Consider the following 21,874-nt stretch of genomic DNA (forward strand, 5'->3'; position numbering starts at 1 on the left):
TTGATACCCTCTGACACTCCCTTCCTCTCTCTGAGACCCCCTTACACTCTCTGATACCCTGTGACACTCCCTCCCCCTCTCTGAGATCCCCTTACAAACTCTGATACCCTCTTACACCCCTTCCCCTCTCTTAGATCCCCTCACACTCTCTGATACCCTCTGACACTCCCTTCCCCTCTCTGAGCCTCCTTGCACTCACTGATACCCTCTGATACTCCCTTCCCCTCTCTGAGATCCCCTCGCACTCTCTGATACCCTCTGACACTCTCTTCCTCTCTCTGATACCCCCTTACACTCTCTGGAACCCTCTGACACTACCTTCTTCTCTCTGAGATCCCCTTACTCTCTCTAATACGCTCTGACACTCCCTTCAACTCTCTGAGATCCCTTCACACCATCTGATACCCTCTGGCACTCCCTTCCCCACTCTGAGATCCCCTCACACTCTCTGATACCCTCTGACACTCTCTTCCTCTCTCTGAGACCCCCTTGCACTCTCTGGTACCCTCTGACACTCCCTTCCTCTCTCTGAGATGCCCTGACACTCTCTGATACCCTCTGACACTCCCTTCCCCTCTCTGGGATCCCCTTCCACTCTCTGATACACTCTGAAACACCCTTCCCCTCTCTGAGATCCCCTCACACTCTCTGAAACCATCTGACACTCCCTTCCCCTCTCTGAGATCCCCTGACACTCTCTGATACCCTCTGACACTCCCTTCTTCTCTCTGAGATCCCACTACTCTCTCTGATACTCTCTGACGAACCCGTCCCCTCTCTCAGATCCCATGACTCTCTGATACCCTCTGACACTCCCTTCCTCTCTCTGGGATCCCCTCAAACCCTCTGATACCCTCTGACACTCCCTTCCTCTCTCTGAGATCCCCGTACTCTCTGATACCCTCTGACACTCCCTTCCTCTATCTTGGATCCCCTTACACTCTCTGATACCCTCTGACACTCCTTCCCCTCTCTGAAACCCCTTCCCCTCTCTGAGATCCCATTACTCTCTGATCCCCACTGACACTCCCTTTTTCTCTCCGAGACCCCCTCACATTCTCTGATTCCCTATGACACCCCGTCCCCTCTCTGAGATCCCCTTACTCTCTCTCATACCCTCTGACACTCCCTTCTTCTCACTGAGATCCCCTTACTCTCTCTGATACCCTCTGACACTACCTTCTTCTCTCTGAGATCCCCTTACTCTCTCTAATACGCTCTGACACTCCCTTCAACTCTCTGAGATCCCTTCACACCCTCTGATACCCTCTGGCACTCCCTTCCTCTCTCTGAGATCCCCGGACTCTCTGATCCCCTCTGACACTACCTTCCTCTATCTTGGATCCCCTTACTCTCTCTAATAACCTCTGACACCACTTCCCCTCTCTGAGATCCCCTTACACTCTCTGATACCCTCTGACACTCCTTCCCCACTCTGACACCCCTTCCCCTCTCTGAGATCCCATTACTCTCTGATACCCTCTGACACTCCTTCCCCTCTCTGACACCCCTTCCCCTCTCTGAGATGGGTACATGGGACTGCGATGTTATAGCTATTACTGAAACATGGCTAAGGGAGGGGCAGGACTGGCAGCTCAATGTTCCAGGGTACAGATGCTATAGGAAAGATAGAGCAGGAGGTAAGAGAGGAGGGGGAGTTGCGTTCTTGATTAGGGAGAACATCACGGCAGTAGTGAGAGGGGATATATCCGAGGGTTCGCCCACTGAGTCCATATGGGTAGAACTGAAAAATAAGAAGGGAGAGATCACTTTGATAGGATTGTACTACAGACCCCCAAATAGTCAACGGGAAATTGAGGAGCAAATATGTAAGGAGATTACAGACAGCTGCAAGAAAAATAGGGTGATAATAGTAGGGGACTTTAACTTTCCCAACATTGACTGGGACAGCCATAGCATTAGGGGCTTGGATGGAGAGAAATTTGTTGAGTGTATTCAGGAGGAATTTCTCATTCAGTATGTGGATGGCCCGACTAGAGAGGGGGCAAAACTTGACCTCCTCTTGGGAAATAAGGAAGGGCAGGTGACAGAAGTGTTAGTGAGGGATCACTTTGGGACCAGTGATCATAATTCCATTAGTTTTAAGATAGCTATGGAGAAGGATAGGTCTGGCCCAAAAGTTAAAATTCTAAATTGGGGAAAGGCCAATTTTGATGGTATTAGACAGGAACTTTCAGAAGTTGATTGGGAGAGTCTGTTGGCAGGCAAAGTGACGTCTGGTAAGTGGGAGGCTTTCAAAAGTGTGTTAACCAGGGTTCAGTGTAAGCACATTCCTTATAAAGTGAAGGGCAAGGCTGGTTGAAGCAGGGAACCTTGGATGACTCGGGAGATTGAGGCACTCGTCAAAAAGAAGAAGGAGGCATATGACATGCATAGGCAGCTGGAATCAAGTGGATCCCTTGAAGAGTATAGAGATTGCCGGAGTAGAGTTAAGAGAGAAATCAGGAGGGCAAAAAGGGGATATGAGATTGCTTTGGCAGATCAGGCAAAGGTGAATCCAAAGAGCTTCTACAAATACATAAAGGGCAAAAGGGTAACTAGGGAGAGAGTAGGGCCTCTTAAGGATCAACAAGGTCATCTATGTGCGGAACCACAAGAGATGGGTGAGATCCTGAATGAATATTTCACATCGGTATTTACGGTTGAGAAAGGCATGGATGTTAGGGAACTTGGGGAAATAAATAGTGATGTCTTGAGGAGTGTACATATTACAGAGAGGGAGGTGCTGGAAGTCTTAACGCGCATCAAGGTAGATAAATCTCCGGGACCTGATGAAATGTATCCCAGGACGTTATGGGAGGTTAGGGAGGAAATTGCGGGTCCCCTAGCAGAGATATTTGAATCATCCACCGCTACAGGTGAGGTGCCTGAAGATTGGAGGGTAGCAAATGTTGTGCCTTTGTTTAAGAAGGGCGGCAGGGAAAAGCCTGGGAACTACAGACCAGTGAGCCTGACATCTGTAGTGGGTAAGTTGTTAGAGGGTATTCTGAGGGACAGAATCTACAGGCATTTGGAGAGGCAGGGACTAATTAGGAACAGTCAGCATGGTTTTGTGAGAGGAAAATCATGTCTCACGAATTTGATTGAGTTTTTTCAAGGGGTAACCAAGAAGATAGATGAGGGCTGTGCAGTAGACGTGGTCTACATGGACTTCAGCAAAGCATTTGACAAGGTACCGCATGGTAGGTTGTTACATAAGGTTAAATCTCATGGGATCCAAGGTGAGGTAGCCAATTGGATACAAAATTGGCTTGACGACAGAAGACAGAGGGTGGTTGTCGAGGGTTGTTTTTCAAACTGGATGCCTGTGTCCAGCGGTGTGCCTCAGGGATCGGTGCTGGGTCCGCTGTTATTTGTTATTTATATTAATGATTTGGATGAGAATTTAGGAGGCATGGTTAGTAAGTTTGCAGATGACACCAAGATTGGTGGCATTGTGGACAGTGAAGAAGGTTATCTAGGATTGCAACGGGATCTTGATAAATTGGGCCAGTGGGCCGATGAATGGCAGATGGAGTTTAATTTAGATAAATGTGAGGTGATGCATTTTGGTAGATCGAATCGGGCCAGGACCTACTCCGTTAATGGTAGGGCGTTGGGGAGAGTTATAGAACAAAGAGATCTAGGAGTACAGATTCATAGCTCCTTGAAAGTGGAGTCACAGGTGGATAGGGTGGTGAAGAAGGCATTCAGCATGCTTGGTTTCATTGGTCAGAACATTGAATGCAGGAGTTGGGATGTCTTGTTGAAGTTGTACAGGGCATTGGTGAGGCCACACTTGGAGTACTGTGTACAGTTCTGGTCACCCTATTATAGAAAGGATATTATTAAACTAGAAAGAGTGCAGAAAAGATTTACTAGGATGCTACCGGGACTTGATGGTTTGACTTACAGGGAGAGGTTAGACAGACTGGGACTTTATTCCCTGGAGAGTAGGAGGTTAAGGGGTGATCTTTTAGAAGTCTATAAAATAATGAGGGGCATAGATAAGGTCGATAGTCAAAATCTTTTCCCAAAGGTAGGGGAGTCCATAACGAGGGGGCACAGATTTAAGGTGAGAGGGGAGAGATACAAAAGGATCCAGAGGGGCAATTTTTTCACTCAAAGGGTGGTGAGTGTCTGGAACGAGCTGCCAGAGGCAGTAGTAGAGGCGGGTACAATTTTGTCTTTTAAAAAGCATTTGGACAGTTACATGGGGAAGATGGGTATCGAGGGATATGGGCCAAGTGCAGGCAATTGGGACTAGCTTAGTGGTATAAACTGGGCGACATGGACATGTTGGGCCGAAAGGCCTGTTTCCATGTTGTAACTTCTATGATTCTATGATTCTATACTCTCTGATACCCTCTGACACTCCCTTTCTCTCTCTGAGACCCCCTCACATTCTCTGATTCCATCTGACACCCCTTCCCCTCTGTGAGATCCCCTTACTCTCTCTGATACCCTCTGACAATCCCTTCTTCTCTCTGAGATCCCCTTACACTCTCTGATACCCTCTGACACTCCCTTCCCCTCTCTGAGATCCCCGTTCTCTCTGATACCCTCTGACACTCCCTTCACCTCTCTGAGATCCCCTCACATTCTCTGATGCCCTCTGACACTCTCTTCATCTCTCTGAGACACCCTAACACTCTCTGGTACCCTCTGAGACTCCCTTCCTCTCTCTGAGATCCCCTTACACTCTCTGATACACTCTGACACTGCCTTCCCCTCTCTGAGATCCCCGTACTCACTGATACCCTCAGGCACTCCCTTCCCCTCTCTGAGATCCCCGTACTCTCTGATACTCTCTGACACACCCTTCCCCTCTCTGAGATCCCATTGCTCTCTCATACCCTGTTGCACTCCCTTCCACTCTCTGGGATCCCCTAACACCCTCTGATACCCTCTGACACTCTCTTCCTCTCTCCGAGATCCCCTCATACTGTCTGATCCCCTCTGACACTCCCTTCCCCTCTCTGAGATCCCCAAACTCTCTCCGATACCCTCTGACACTCCCCTGCCCTCTCTGAGATCCCCTTACTGTCTCTGATAATCATCGTTCACTCTCTTGCTCTCTCTGAGATCCCCTCACACTCTCTGATACACTCTGACACTCCCTTCCTCTCTCTGAGATCCCCGCAAACTCTCTCTGATACCCTCTGACACCCCTTACCATCTCTGATCCCCCTTGCACTCTCCGATATCCTCTGACACTCCCTTCCACTCTCTGAGATCCCCTCATACTCTCTGATACCCTCTGACACTCCCTTAACCTCTCTGAGATCCCCTTACACTCTCTGATACCCTCTGACACACCCTTCCTCTCTCTGGGATCCCCTTACACTCTCTGATACCCTCTGACACTCCCTTCCCCTCTCTGAGATCCCCGTAATCTCTGATACTCTCTGACACACCCTTCCCCTCTCTGAGATCCCATTACTCTCTGATACCCTCTGACACTCCCTTCCTCTCTCTGTGGTCCCCTCACACCTTCTGATCCCCTGTGATACTCCCTTCCTCTCTCTGAGATCCCTGTACTCTCTAATACCCTCTGACACTCCCTCCTCTCTCTTGGATCCCCTTACTCTCTCTGATAACCTCTGAAACCACTTCCCCTCTCTGAGATCCCCTTACACTCTCTGATACGCTCTGACACTCCTTCCCCTCTCTGACACCCCGTCCCCTCTCTGAGATCCGATTACTCTCTGATACCCTCTGACACTCCCTTCCGCTCTCCGAGACCCCCTTACACTCTCTGGTACGCTATGACACTCACTTCCTCTCTCTGAGATCCCCTTACACTCTCTGATACCCTCTGACACTCCATTCTCATCTCTGAGATCCCCTGACACTCTCTGGTACCCTCTGGCACACACTTCCTTTCTCTGGGATCCCCTCACACTCTCTGATAACCTCTGACACTCCCTTCCCCTCTCCGAGATCCCCTTACTCTCTCTGATACCCTCTGACACTCTCTTCCTCTCTCTGAGACCCCCTTACACTCTCTGATACCCTCTGACACTCCCTTCCCCTCTCTGAGATCCCCTTACTCTCTCTGATACCCACTGACACTCCCTTCCCCTCTGTGAGATCCCCTTACTCTCTCTCATACCCTCTGACACTCTCTTCCTCTCTATGAGATCCCCTCACACTCGCTGATACACTCTGACACTCCCTTCCTCTCACTGAGATCCCCCCACACTCTCTCTGATACCCTCTGACACCCATGCCTCTCTCTGAGCCCCCTTACACTCTCTGATACCCTCTGACACTCCATTCCCCTCTCTGAGATCCCCTCACACTCTCTGATAAATTCTGACACTCTCTTCCTCCCTCTGAGACCCCCTTACACTCTCTGGAACCCTCTGACACACCCTTCCCTTCTCTGAGATACCCTTACACTCTCTGATACCCTCTTACACTCCCTTACTCTCTCTGAGATCCACTAACACTCTCTGATACACTCTGACACAGCCTTCCTCTCTCTGGGCTCCTCTTACACTCTCTGATACCCTCTGACACTACCTTCCCCTCTCTGAGATCCCCTTACACTCTCTGAAACGCTGGGACACTCCCTTAACCTCTCTGTGATCCCCTCACATTCTCTGATACCATCTGACACTCCCTTCCTCTCTCTGAGATCCCCTTACACCCTCTGATACCCTCTGACACTCACTTCCTCTCTCTGAGATCCCTTTGCACTCTCTGATACCCTCTAACACCTCTTCCCCTTTCTGCGATCCCCTTACTCTCTCTGTTACCCTCTGACACTCCCTTCTTCTCTCTGAGAACCCCTTACTCTCTCTGATACACTCTGACACTCCCTTCCCCTCTCTGAGATCCCCTCACACTCTCTGATGCCCTCTGACACTCCCTTCCCCTCTCTGAGATCCCCGTACTCTCTGATGCTCTCTGACACTCCCTTCCCCTATCTGAGATCCCATTACTCTCTGATACCCTCTGATAGTCCCTTCCTCTCTCTGGGATCCCCTCACACCCTTTGATACCCTCTGACACTCCCTTCCTCTCTCTGAGACCCCCTTACACTCTCTGATACCCTGTGACACTCCCTCCCCCTCTCTGAGATCCCCTTACAAACTCTGATACCCCCTTACACCCCTTCCCCTCTCTTAGATCCCCTCACACTCTCTGATACCCTCTGACACTCCCTTCCCCTCTCTGAGCCCCCTTGCACTCACTGATACCCTCTGACACTCCCTTCCCCTCTCTGAGATCCCCTCGCACTCTCTGATACCCTCTGACACTCTCTTCCTCTCTCTGATACCCCCTTACACTCTCTGGAACCCTCTGACACGACCTTCTTCTCTCTGAGATCCCCTTACTCTCTCTAATACGCTCTGACACTCCCTTCAACTCTCTGAGATCCCTTCACACCCTCTGATACCATCTGACACTCACTTCCCCTCTCTGAGATCCCTTCGCACTCTCTGATACCCTCTAACACCTCTTCCCCTTTCTGCGATCCCCTTACTCTCTCTGTTACCCTCTGACACTCCCTTCTTCTCTCTGAGAACCCCTTACTCTCTCTGATACACTCTGACACTCCCTTCCCCTCTCTGAGATCCCCTCACACTCTCTGATACCCTCTAACACCTCTTCCCCTTTCTGCGATCCCCTTACTCTCTCTGTTACCCTCTGACACTCCCTTCTTCTCTCTGAGAACCCCTTACTCTCTCTGATACACTCTGACACTCCCTTCCCCTCTCTGAGATCCCCTCACACCCTCTGATACCCTCTGACACTCCCTTCCTCTCTCTGAGACCCCCTTACACTCTCTGATACCCTGTGACACTCCCTCCCCGTCTCTGAGATCCCCTTACAAACTCTGATACCCTCTTACACCCCTTCCCCTCTCTGAGATCCCCTCACAGTCTCTGATACCCTCTGACACTCATTCCCCTCTCTGAGCCCCCTTGCACTCACTGATACCCTCTGACACTCCCTTCCCCTCTCTGAGATCCCCTCGCACTCTCTGATACCCTCTGACACTCTCTTCCTCTCTCTGATACCCCCTTACACTCTCTGGAACCCTCTGACACTCCCTTCCCCTCTCTGAGATCCCCTTACACTCTCTGATACCCTCTGACACTCCCTTCCCCTATCTGAGATCCCCTAACACTCTCTGATACACTCTGACACACCCTTCCTCTCTCTGGGATCCCCTTACACTCTCTGATACCCTCTGACACTCCCTTCCCCTCTCTGAGATCCCCTTACACTCTCTGATACCCTCTGACACTCCCTTCCTCTCTCTGAGATCCCCTTGCACCCTCTGACACCCTCTGACACTCACTTCCTCTCTCTGACATCCCCTTACACTCTCTGATACCCTCTAACACCTCCTCCTCTCTCTGCGATCCCCTTACTCTCTCTGTTACGCTCTGACAGTCCCTTCCCCTCTCTGAGATCCCCTCTCACTCTCTGATACCCCCTTACACTCCCTTGGCATCTCTGAGATCCCCTTACACTCTCTGATAGCCTCTGACACTCCCTTCCCCTCTCTGAGATCCCCTCACACTCTCTGATACCCTCTGACACTCCCTTCCCCTCTCTGAGATCCCCTCACACTCTCTGATACCCTTTGACACTCCCTTCCCCTCTCTGAGATCCCCTCGCACTCTCTGATATTCTGTGACACTCTCCTCCCTTCTCTGAGATCCCCTCACACTCTCTGATACACTCTGACACTCCCTTCCCCTCTGTGAGATCCCCTCGCACTCTCTGATACCCTCTGACACTCCCTTCCTCTCTCTGAGATCCCCTGTCACTCTCTGATACCCTCCGACACTCCCTTCCCCTCTCTGAGATTCCCTTACACTCTCCGATACCCTCTGACACACCCTTCCTCTCTCTTGGATCCCCTTCCACTCTCTGATACACTCTGACACACACTTCCCCTCTCTGAGATCCCCTCACACTCTCTGAAACCCTCTGACATTCCCTTCCCCTCTCTGAGATCCCCTGACACTCTCTGATACCCTCTGACACTCTCTTCCTCCCTCTGAGACCCCCTTACACTCTCTGGAACCCTCTGACACACCCTTCCCTTCTCTGAGATACCCTTACACTCTCTGATACCCTCTTACACTCCCTTACTCTCTCTGAGATCCACTAACACTCTCTGATACACTCTGACACAGCCTTCCTCTCTCTGGGCTCCTCTTACACTCTCTGATACCCTCTGACACTACCTTCCCCTCTCTGAGATCCCCTTACACTCTCTGAAACGCTGGGACACTCCCTTAACCTCTCTGTGATCCCCTCACATTCTCTGATACCATCTGACACTCCCTTCCTCTCTCTGAGATCCCCTTACACCCTCTGATACCCTCTGACACTCACTTCCTCTCTCTGAGATCCCTTTGCACTCTCTGATACCCTCTAACACCTCTTCCCCTTTCTGCGATCCCCTTACTCTCTCTGTTACCCTCTGACACTCCCTTCTTCTCTCTGAGAACCCCTTACTCTCTCTGATACACTCTGACACTCCCTTCCCCTCTCTGAGATCCCCTCACACTCTCTGATGCCCTCTGACACTCCCTTCCCCTCTCTGAGATCCCCGTACTCTCTGATGCTCTCTGACACTCCCTTCCCCTATCTGAGATCCCATTACTCTCTGATACCCTCTGATAGTCCCTTCCTCTCTCTGGGATCCCCTCACACCCTTTGATACCCTCTGACACTCCCTTCCTCTCTCTGAGACCCCCTTACACTCTCTGATACCCTGTGACACTCCCTCCCCCTCTCTGAGATCCCCTTACAAACTCTGATACCCCCTTACACCCCTTCCCCTCTCTTAGATCCCCTCACACTCTCTGATACCCTCTGACACTCCCTTCCCCTCTCTGAGCCCCCTTGCACTCACTGATACCCTCTGACACTCCCTTCCCCTCTCTGAGATCCCCTCGCACTCTCTGATACCCTCTGACACTCTCTTCCTCTCTCTGATACCCCCTTACACTCTCTGGAACCCTCTGACACGACCTTCTTCTCTCTGAGATCCCCTTACTCTCTCTAATACGCTCTGACACTCCCTTCAACTCTCTGAGATCCCTTCACACCCTCTGATACCATCTGACACTCACTTCCCCTCTCTGAGATCCCTTCGCACTCTCTGATACCCTCTAACACCTCTTCCCCTTTCTGCGATCCCCTTACTCTCTCTGTTACCCTCTGACACTCCCGTCTTCTCTCTGAGAACCCCTTACTCTCTCTGATACACTCTGACACTCCCTTCCCCTCTCTGAGATCCCCTCACACTCTCTGATACCCTCTAACACCTCTTCCCCTTTCTGCGATCCCCTTACTCTCTCTGTTACCCTCTGACACTCCCTTCTTCTCTCTGAGAACCCCTTACTCTCTCTGATACACTCTGACACTCCCTTCCCCTCTCTGAGATCCCCTCACACCCTCTGATACCCTCTGACACTCCCTTCCTCTCTCTGAGACCCCCTTACACTCTCTGATACCCTGTGACACTCCCTCCCCGTCTCTGAGATCCCCTTACAAACTCTGATACCCTCTTACACCCCTTCCCCTCTCTGAGATCCCCTCACAGTCTCTGATACCCTCTGACACTCATTCCCCTCTCTGAGCCCCCTTGCACTCACTGATACCCTCTGACACTCCCTTCCCCTCTCTGAGATCCCCTCGCACTCTCTGATAACCTCTGACACTCTCTTCCTCTCTCTGATACCCCCTTACACTCTCTGGAACCCTCTGACACTCCCTTCCCCTCTCTGAGATCCCCTTACACTCTCTGATACCCTCTGACACTCCCTTCCCCTATCTGAGATCCCCTAACACTCTCTGATACACTCTGACACACCCTTCCTCTCTCTGGGATCCCCTTACACTCTCTGATACCCTCTGACACTCCCTTCCCCTCTCTGAGAACCCCTTACACTCTCTGATACCCTCTGACACTCCCTTCCTCTCTCTGAGATCCCCTTGCACCCTCTGACACCCTCTGACACTCACTTCCTCTCTCTGACATCCCCTTACACTCTCTGATACCCTCTAACACCTCCTCCTCTCTCTGCGATCCCCTTACTCTCTCTGTTACGCTCTGACAGTCCCTTCCCCTCTCTGAGATCCCCTCTCACTCTCTGATACCCCCTTACACTCCCTTGGCATCTCTGAGATCCCCTTACACTCTCTGATAGCCTCTGACACTCCCTTCCCCTCTCTGAGATCCCCTCACACTCTCTGATACCCTCTGACACTCCCTTCCCCTCTCTGAGATCCCCTCACACTCTCTGATACCCTTTGACACTCCCTTCCCCTCTCTGAGATCCCCTCGCACTCTCTGATATTCTGTGACACTCTCCTCCCTTCTCTGAGATCCCCTCACACTCTCTGATACACTCTGACACTCCCTTCCCCTCTGTGAGATCCCCTCGCACTCTCTGATACCCTCTGACACTCCCTTCCTCTCTCTGAGATCCCCTGTCACTCTCTGATACCCTCCGACACTCCCTTCCCCTCTCTGAGATTCCCTTACACTCTCCGATACCCTCTGACACACCCTTCCTCTCTCTTGGATCCCCTTCCACTCTCTGATACACTCTGACACACACTTCCCCTCTCTGAGATCCCCTCACACTCTCTGAAACCCTCTGACATTCCCTTCCCCTCTCTGAGATCCCCTGACACTCTCTGATACCCTCTGACACTCCCTTCTTCTCTCTGAGATCCCCTTACTCTCTCTGATACTCTCTGACGAACCCGTCCCCTCTCTGAAATCCCATGACTCTCTGATACCCTCTGACACTCCCTTCCTCTCTCTGGGATCCCCTCACACCCTCTGATACCCTCTGACACTCCCTTCCTCTCTCTGAGATCCCCTTACACTCTCTGATACCCTCTGACACTCCTTCCCCTCTCTGAAACCCCTTCCCCTCTCTGAGATCCCATTACTCTCTGATCCCCACTGACACTCCCTTTTTCTCTCCGAGACCCCCTCACATTCTCTGAATCCCTCTGACACCCCGTCCCCTCTCTGAGATCCCCTTCCTCTCTGATGCTCTCTGACACTCCCTTCCCGTCTCTGAGATCCCATTACTCTCTGATACCCTCTGACACTCCCTTCCTCTCTCTGGGATCCCCTCACACCCTCTGATACCCTCTGACACTCCCTTCCTCTCTCTGAGACCCCCTTACACTCTCTGATACCCTGTGACACTCCCTCCCCCTCTCTGAGATCCCCTTACAAACTCTGATACCCTCTTACACCCCTTCCCCTCTCTGAGATCCCCTCACACTCTCTGATACCCTCTGACACTCCCTTCCCCTCTCTGAGCCCCCTTGCACTCACTGATACCCTCTGACACTCTCTTCCTCTCTCTGATACCCCCTTACACTCTCTGAAACCCTCTGACACTCCCTTCCCCTCTCTGAGATCCCCTCACATTCTCTGATACCCTCTGACACTCCCTTCCTCTCTCTGAGATCCCCTGACACTCTCTGATACCCTCTGACACTCCCTTCTTCTCTCTGAGATCCCCTTACTCTCTCTGATACTCTCTGACGAACCCGTCCCCTCTCTGAGATCCCATGACTCTCTGATACCCTCTGACACTCCCTTCCTCTCTCTGGGATCCCCTCACACCCTCTGATACCCTCTGACACTCCCTTCCTCTCTCTGAGATCCCCGTACTCTCTGATACCCTCTGACACTCCCTTCCTCTATCTTGGATCCCCTTACACTCTCTGATACCCTCTGACACTCCTTCCCCTCTCTGAAACCCCTTCCCCTCTCTGAGATCCCATTACTCTCTGATCCCCACTGACACTCCCTTTTTCTCTCCGAGACCCCCTCACATTCTCTGAATCCCTCTGACACCCCGTCCCCTCTCTGAGATCCCCTTACTCTCTGATGCTCTCTGACACTCCCTTCCCCTCTCTGAGATCCCCTTACACTCTTTGATAGCCTCTGACACTCCCTTCCCCTATCTGAGATCCCCTAACACTCTCTGATACACTCTGACACACCCTTCCTCTCTCTGGGATCCCCTTACACTCTCTGATACCCTCTGACACTCCCTTCCCCTCTCTGAGATCCACTGACACTCTCTGAAACCCTCTGACACTCCCTTCCCCTCTCTGAGATCCCCTCACATTCTCTGATACCCTCTGACACTCCCTTCCTCTCTCTGAGATCCCCTTGCACCCTCTGATACCCTCTGACACTCCCTTCCCCTCTCTGAGATCCCCTCACATTCTCTGATACCCTCTGACACTCCCTTCCTCTCTCTGAGATCCCCTTACACCCTCTGATACCCTCTGACACTCCCTTCCCCTCTCTGAGATCCCCTTACACTCTCTGATACGCTTTAACACCTCTTCCTCTCTCTGCGATCCCCTTACTCTCTCTGTTACCCTCTGACACTCCCTTCTTCTCTCTGAGATCCCCATACTCTCTCTGATACGCTCCGACAGTCCCTTCCCCTCTCTGAGATCCCCTCTCACTCTCTGATACCCCCTTACACTCCCTTGGCCTCTCTGAGATCCCCTTACACTCTCTGATAGCCTCTGACACTCCATTCCCCTCTCTGAGATCCCCTCACACTCTCTGATACCCTCTGACACTCCCTTCCCCTCTCTGAGATCCCCTCACACTCTCTGATACCCTTTGACACTCCCTTCCCCTCTCTGAGATCCCCTCGCACTCTCTGATACCCTGTGACACTCTCCTCCCTTCTCTGAGATCCCCTCACACTCTCTGATACACTCTGACACTCCCTTCCCCTCTCTGAGATCCCCTCGCACTCTCTGATACCCTCTGACACTCCCTTCCTCTCTCTGAGATCCCCTGACACTCTCTGATACCCTCTGACACTCCCTTCCCCTCTGTGAGATCCCCTTACACTCTCCGATACCCTCTGACACACCCTTCCTCTCTCTGGGATCCCCTTCCACTCTCTGATACACTCTGACACACCCTTCCCCTCTCTGAGATCCCCTCACACTCTCTGAAACCCTCAGACACTCCCTTCCCCTCTCTGAGATCCCCTGACACTCTCTGATACCCTCTGACACTCCCTTCTTCTCTCTGAGATCCCCTTACTCTCTCTGATACTCTCTGACGAACCCGTCCCCTCTCTGAGATCCCATGACTCTCTGATACCCTCTGACACTCCCTTCCTCTCTCTGGGATCCCCTCACACCCTCTGATACCCTCTGACACTCCCTTCCTCTCTCTCAGATCCCCGTACACTCTGATACCCTCTGACACTCCCTTCCTCTATCTTGGATCCCCTTACACTCTCTGATACCCTCTGACACTCCTTCCCCTCTCTGAAACCCCTTCACCTTTCTGAGATCCCCATACTCTCTCTGATACCCTCTGACAATTTCTTCCTCTCTCTGAGATCCCCTCACACTCTCTGATACACTTTGACACTCCCTTCCTCTCTCTGAGATCCCCTCACACTCTCTCTGATACCCTCTGAAACCCCTTCCCCTCTCTGAGCCCCCTTACACTCTCTGGTACGCTCTGACACTCCCTTCCTCTCTCTGAGATCCCCTTAAACTCGCTGATACCCTCTGACACTCCCTTCCCCTCTCTGAGATCCCCTTACACTCTCTGATACACTCTGACACAACCTTCCTCTCTCGGGGATCCCCTTACACTCTCTGATACCCTCTGACACTCTCTACCCCTCTGTGAGATCCCATTACTCTCTGATACCCTCTGACAAACCCTTCCTCTCTCTGGGATCCCCAGACACTCTCTGATACCCTCTGACACTCACTTCCTCTCTCTGAGATCCCCTTACACTCTCTGATACCCACTGACACCCCTTCCCCTCTCTGAGATCCCCTTACTCTCTCTGATACCCTCTGACACTCCCTTCTTCTCTCTGAGATCCCCTTACTCTCTCTGATATGCGCTGACACTCACTTGCCCTCTCTGAGATCCCCTCACACTCTCTGGTAACCTCTGACACTCCCTTCCTCTCTCTGAGATCCCCTGACACTCTCTGATACCCTCTGACACTCCCTTCCCCTCTCTAAGATCCCCGTACTCTCTGATACTCTCTGACACACCCTTCCCCTCTCTGAGATCCCATTACTCTCTGATACCCTCTGACACTCCCTTCCTCTCTCTGGGATCCCCTCACACCCTCTGATATCCTCTGACACTCCCTTCCTCTCTCCGAGATCCCCGTACTCTCTGATACCCTCTGACACTCTCTTCCTCACTCTGAGACTTCCTTACACTCTCTGATACCCTCTGACACTCCCTTCCACTCCCTAAGATGCCCTTACTCTCTCTGATACTCTCTGAAACTCTCTTCCTCTCTCCGAGATCCCCTCACACTCTCTGATACACTCTGACACTCCCTTCCTCTCTCTGGGATCCCCTCACACCCACTGATACCCTCTGACACTCCCTTCCTCTCTCTGAGATCCCCGTACTCTCTGATACCCTCTGACACTCCCTTCCCCTCTCTGAGATCACCTTACTCGCTCTGATAACCTCTGACACTCCCTTCCCATCTCTGAGATCCCCTTACTCTCTCTGATAACCTCTGACACTCTCTTCCTCTCTCTGAGATCCCCTCACACACTCTGATATACTCTGACACTCTCTTCCTCTCTCTGAGATCCCCTTTCACTCTGTGATACCCTCTGACACACCCTTCCTCTCTCTGCGATCCCCTTCCATCCTCTGATACCCTCTGACACTCCGTTCCTCTCTCTGAGATCCCCTTACTCTCTCTGATACCCTCTGACACTCCCTTCCCCACTCTGAGATCCCCTCACACTCTCTGATACCCTCTGACACTCTCTTCCTCTCTCTGATACCCCCTTACACTCTCTGGAACCCTCTGACACTACCTTCTTCTCTCTGAGATCCCCTTACTCTCTCTAATACGCTCTGACACTCCCTTCAACTCTCTGAGATCCCTTCACACCCTCTGATACCCTCTGGCACTCCCTTCCCCACTCTGAGATCCCCTCACACTCTCTGATACCCTCTGACACTCCATTCCTCTCTCTGAGATCCCCTGACACTCTCTGATACCCTCTGACACTCCCTTCCCCTCTCTGGGATCCCCTTCCACTCTCTGATACACTCTGACACACCCTTCCCCTCTCTGAGATCCCCTCACACTCTCTGAAACCCTCTGACACTCCCTTCCCCTCTCTGAGATCCCCTGACACTCTCTGATACCCTCTGACACTCCCTTCTTCTCTCTGAGATCCCCGCAAACTCTCTCTGATACCCTCTGACACCCCTTACCATCTCTGATCCCCCTTGCACTCTCCGATATCCTCTGACACTCCCTTCCACTCTCTGAGATCCCCTCATACTCTCTGATACCCTCTGACACTCCCTTAACCTCTCTGAGATCCCCTCACACTCTCTGATACACTCTGACACACCCTTCCTCTCTCTGGGATCCCCTTACACTCTCTGATACCCTCTGACACTCCCTTCCCCTCTCTGAGATCCCCGTAATCTCTGATACTCTCTGACACACCCTTCCCCTCTCTGAGATCCCATTACTCTCTGATACCCTCTGACACTCCCTTCCTCTCTCTGTGGTCCCCTCACACCTTCTGATACCCTGTGATACTCCCTTCCTCTCTCTGAGATCCCTGTACTCTCTGATACCCTCTGACACTCCCTCCTCTCTCTTGGATCCCCTTACTCTCTCTGATAACCTCTGAAACCACTTCCCCTCTCTGAGATCCCCTTACTCTCTCTGATACGCTCTGACACTCCTTCCCCTCTCTGACACCCCGTCCCCTCTCTGAGATCCGATTACTCTCTGATACCCTCTGACACTCCCTTCCGCTCTCCGAGACCCCCTTACACTCTCTGGTACGCTATGTCACTCACTTCCTCTCTCTGAGATCCCCTTACACTCTCTGATACCCTCTGACACTCCATTCTCATCTCTGAGATCCCCTGACACTCTCTGGTACCCTCTGGCACACACTTCCTTTCTCTGGGATCCCCGAACACTCTCTGATAACCTCTGACACTCCCTTCCCCTCTCTGAGATCCCCTTACTCTCTCTGATACCCTCTGACACTCTCTTCCTCTCTCTGAGACCCCCTTACACTCTCTGATACCCTCTGACACTCCCTTCCCCTCTCTGAGATCCCCTTACTCTCTCTGATACCCACTGACACTCCCTTCCCCTCTGTGAGATCCCCTTCCTCTCTCTCATACCCTCTGACACTCTCTTACTCTCTATGAGATCCCCTCACACTCTCTGATACACTCTGACACTCCCTTCCTCTCACTGAGATCCCCCCACACTCTCTCTGATACACTCTGACACCCCTGCCCCTCTCTGAGCCCCCTTACACTCTCTGATACCCTCTGACACTCCATTCCCCTCTCTGAGATCCCCTCACACTCTCTGATAAATTCTGACACTCTCTTCCTCTCTCTGAGACCCCCTTACACTCTCTGGAACCCTCTGACACAGCCTTCCTCTCTCTGGGCTCCTCTTACACTCTCTGATACCCTCTGACACTACCTTCCCCTCTCTGAGATCCCCTTACACTCTCTGAAACGCTCTGACACTCCCTTAACCTCTCTGAGATCCCCTCACATTCTCTGATACCATCTGACACTCCCTTCCTCTCTCTGAGATCCCCTTACACCCTCTGATACCCTCTGACACTCACTTCCTCTCTCTGAGATCCTTTGCACTCTCTGATACCCTCTAACACCTCTTCCCCTTTCTGCGATCCCCTTACTCTCTCTGATACACTCTGACACTCCCTTCCCCTCTCTGAGATCCCCTCACACTCTCTGATACCCTCTGACACTCCCTTCCCCTCTCTGAGATCCCCGTACTCTCTGATGCTATCTGACACTCCCTTCCCCTCTCTGAGATCCCATTACTCTCTGATACCCTCTGATAGTCCCTTCCTCTCTCTGGGATCCCCTCACACCCTTTGATACCCTCTGACACTCCCTTCCTCTCTCTGAGACCCCCTTACACTCTCTGATACCCTGTGACACTCCCTCCCCCTCTCTGAGATCCCCTTACAAACTCTGATACCCTCTTACACCCCTTCCCCTCTCTTAGATCCCCTCACACTCTCTGATACCCTCTGACACTCCCTTCCCCTCTCTGAGCCTCCTTGCACTCACTGATACCCTCTGATACTCCCTTCCCCTCTCTGAGATCCCCTCGCACTCTCTGATACCCTCTGACACTCTCTTCCTCTCTCTGATACCCCCTTACACTCTCTGGAACCCTCTGACACTACCTTCTTCTCTCTGAGATCCCCTTACTCTCTCTAATACGCTCTGACACTCCCTTCAACTCTCTGAGATCCCTTCACACCCTCTGATACCCTCTGGCACTCCCTTCCCCACTCTGAGATCCCCTCACACTCTCTGATACCCTCTGACACTCTCTTCCTCTCTCTGAGACCCCCTTGCACTCTCTGGTACCCTCTGACACTCCCTTCCTCTCTCTGAGATGCCCTGACACTCTCTGAAACCATCTGACACTCCCTTCCCCTCTCTGAGATCCCCTGACACTCTCTGATACCCTCTGACACTCCCTTCTTCTCTCTGAGATCCCACTACTCTCTCTGATACTCTCTGACGAACCCGTCCCCTCTCTCAGATCCCATGACTCTCTGATACCCTCTGACACTCCCTTCCTCTCTCTGGGATCCCCTCAAACCCTCTGATACCCTCTGACACTCCCTTCCTCTCTCTGAGATCCCCGTACTCTCTGATACCCTCTGACACTCCCTTCCTCTATCTTGGATCCCCTTACACTCTCTGATACCCTCTGACACTCCTTCCCCTCTCTGAAACCCCTTCCCCTCTCTGAGATCCCATTACTCTCTGATCCCCACTGACACTCCCTTTTTCTCTCCGAGACCCCCTCACATTCTCTGATTCCCTCTGACACCCCGTCCCCTCTCTGAGATCCCCTTACTCTCTCTCATACCCTCTGACACTCCCTTCTTCTCACTGAGATCCCCTTACTCTCTCTGATACCCTCTGACACTACCTTCTTCTCTCTGAGATCCCCTTACTCTCTCTAATACGCTCTGACACTCCCTTCAACTCTCTGAGATCCCTTCACACCCTCTGATACCCTCTGGCACTCCCTTCCTCTCTCTGAGATCCCCGGACTCTCTGATCCCCTCTGACACTACCTTCCTCTATCTTGGATCCCCTTACTCTCTCTAATAACCTCTGACACCACTTCCCCTCTCTGAGATCCCCTTACACTCTCTGATACCCTCTGACACTCCTTCCCCACTCTGACACCCCTTCCCCTCTCTGAGATCCCATTACTCTCTGATACCCTCTGACACTCCTTCCCCTCTCTGACACCCCTTCCCCTCTCTGAGATGGGTACATGGGACTGGGATGTTATAGCTATTACTGAAACATGGCTAAGGGAGGGGCAGGACTGGCAGCTCAATGTTCCAGGGTACAGATGCTACAGGAAAGATAGAGCAGGAGGTAAGAGAGGAGGGGGAGTTGCGTTCTTGATTAGGGAGAACATCACGGCAGTAGTGAGAGGGGATATATCCGAGGGTTCGCCCACTGAGTCCATATGGGTAGAACTGAAAAATAAGAAGGGAGAGATCACTTTGATAGGATTGTACTACAGACCCCCAAATAGTCAACGGGAAATTGAGGAGCAAATATGTAAGGAGATTACAGACAGCTGCAAGAAAAATAGGGTGGTAATAGTAGGGGACTTTAACTTTCCCAACATTGACTGGGACAGCCATAGCATTAGGGGCTTGGATGGAGAGAAATTTGTTGAGTGTATTCAGGAGGAATTTCTCATTCAGTATGTGGATGGCCCGACTGGAGAGGGGGCAAAACTTGACCTCCTCTTGGGAAATAAGGAAGGGCAGGTGACAGAAGTGTTAGTGAGGGATCACTTTGGGACCAGTGATCATAATTCCATTAGTTTTAAGATAGCTATGGAGAAGGATAGGTCTGGCCCAAAAGTTAAAATTCTAAATTGGGGAAAGGCCAATTTTGATGGTATTAGACAGGAACTTTCAGAAGTTGATTGGGAGAGTCTGTTGGCAGGCAAAGGGACGTCTGGTAAGTGGGAGGCTTTCAAAAGTGTGTTAACCAGGGTTCAGTGTAAGCACATTCCTTATAAAGTGAAGGGCAAGGCTGGTAGAAGCAGGGAACCTTGGATGACTCGGGAGATTGAGGCACTCGTCAAAAAGAAGAAGGAGGCATATGACATGCATAGGCAGCTGGAATCAAGTGGATCCCTTGAAGAGTATAGAGATTGCCGGAGTAGAGTTAAGAGAGAAATCAGGAGGGCAAAAAGGGGATATGAGATTGCTTTGGCAGATCAGGCAAAGGTGAATCCAAAGAGCTTCTACAAATACATAAAGGGCAAAAGGGTAACTAGGGAGAGAGTAGGGCCTCTTAAGGATCAACAAGGTCATCTATGTGCGGAACCACAAGAGATGGGTGAGATCCTGAATGAATATTTCACATCGGTATTTACGGTTGAGAAAGGCATGGATGTTAGGGAACTTGGGGAAATAAATAGTGATGTCTTGAGGAGTGTACATATTACAGAGAGGGAGGTGCTGGAAGTCTTAACGCGCATCAAGGTAGATAAATCTCCGGGACCTGATGAAATGTATCCCAGGACGTTATGGGAGGTTAGGGAGGAAATTGCGGGTCCCCTAGCAGAGATATTTGAATCATCCACCGCTACAGGTGAGGTGCCTGAAGATTGGAGGGTAGCAAATGTTGTGCCTTTGTTTAAGAAGGGCGGCAGGGAAAAGCCTGGGAACTACAGACCAGTGAGCCTGACATCTGTAGTGGGTAAGTTGTTAGAGGGTATTCTGAGGGACAGAATCTACAGGCATTTGGAGAGGCAGGGACTAATTAGGAACAGTCAGCATGGTTTTGTGAGAGGAAAATCATGTCTCACGAATTTGATTGAGTTTTTTGAAGGGGTAACCAAGAAGATAGATGAGGGCTGTGCAGTAGACGTGGTCTACATGGACTTCAGCAAAGCATTTGACAAGGTACCGCATGGTAGGTTGTTACATAAGGTTAAATCTCATGGGATCCAAGGTGAGGTAGCCAATTGGATACAAAATTGGCTTGACGACAGAAGACAGAGGGTGGTTGTCGAGGGTTGTTTTTCAAACTGGATGCCTGTGTCCAGCGGTGTGCCTCAGGGATCGGTGCTGGGTCCGCTGTTATTTGTTATTTATATTAATGATTTGGATGAGAATTTAGGAGGCATGGTTAGTAAGTTTGCAGATGACACCAAGATTGGTGGCATTGTGGACAGTGAAGAAGGTTATCTAGGATTGCAACGGGATCTTGATAAATTGGGCCAGTGGGCCGATGAATGGCAGATGGAGTTTAATTTAGATAAATGTGAGGTGATGCATTTTGGTAGATCGAATCGGGCCAGGACCTACTCCGTTAATGGTAGGGCGTTGGGGAGAGTTATAGAACAAAGAGATCTAGGAGTACAGATTCATAGCTCCTTGAAAGTGGAGTCACAGGTGGATAGGGTGGTGAAGAAGGCATTCAGCATGCTTGGTTTCATTGGTCAGAACATTGAATGCAGGAGTTGGGATGTCTTGTTGAAGTTGTACAGGGCATTGGTGAGGCCACACTTGGAGTACTGTGTACAGTTCTGGTCACCCTATTATAGAAAGGATATTATTAAACTAGAAAGAGTGCAGAAAAGATTTACTAGGATGCTACCGGGACTTGATGGTTTGACTTACAGGGAGAGGTTAGACAGACTGGGACTTTATTCCCTGGAGAGTAGGAGGTTAAGGGGTGATCTTATAGAAGTCTATAAAATAATGAGGGGCATAGATAAGGTCGATAGTC

Source organism: Heptranchias perlo, chromosome 42 (genome assembly GCF_035084215.1).
Source record: "Heptranchias perlo isolate sHepPer1 chromosome 42, sHepPer1.hap1, whole genome shotgun sequence".
NCBI lineage: Eukaryota > Metazoa > Chordata > Chondrichthyes > Hexanchiformes > Hexanchidae > Heptranchias > Heptranchias perlo.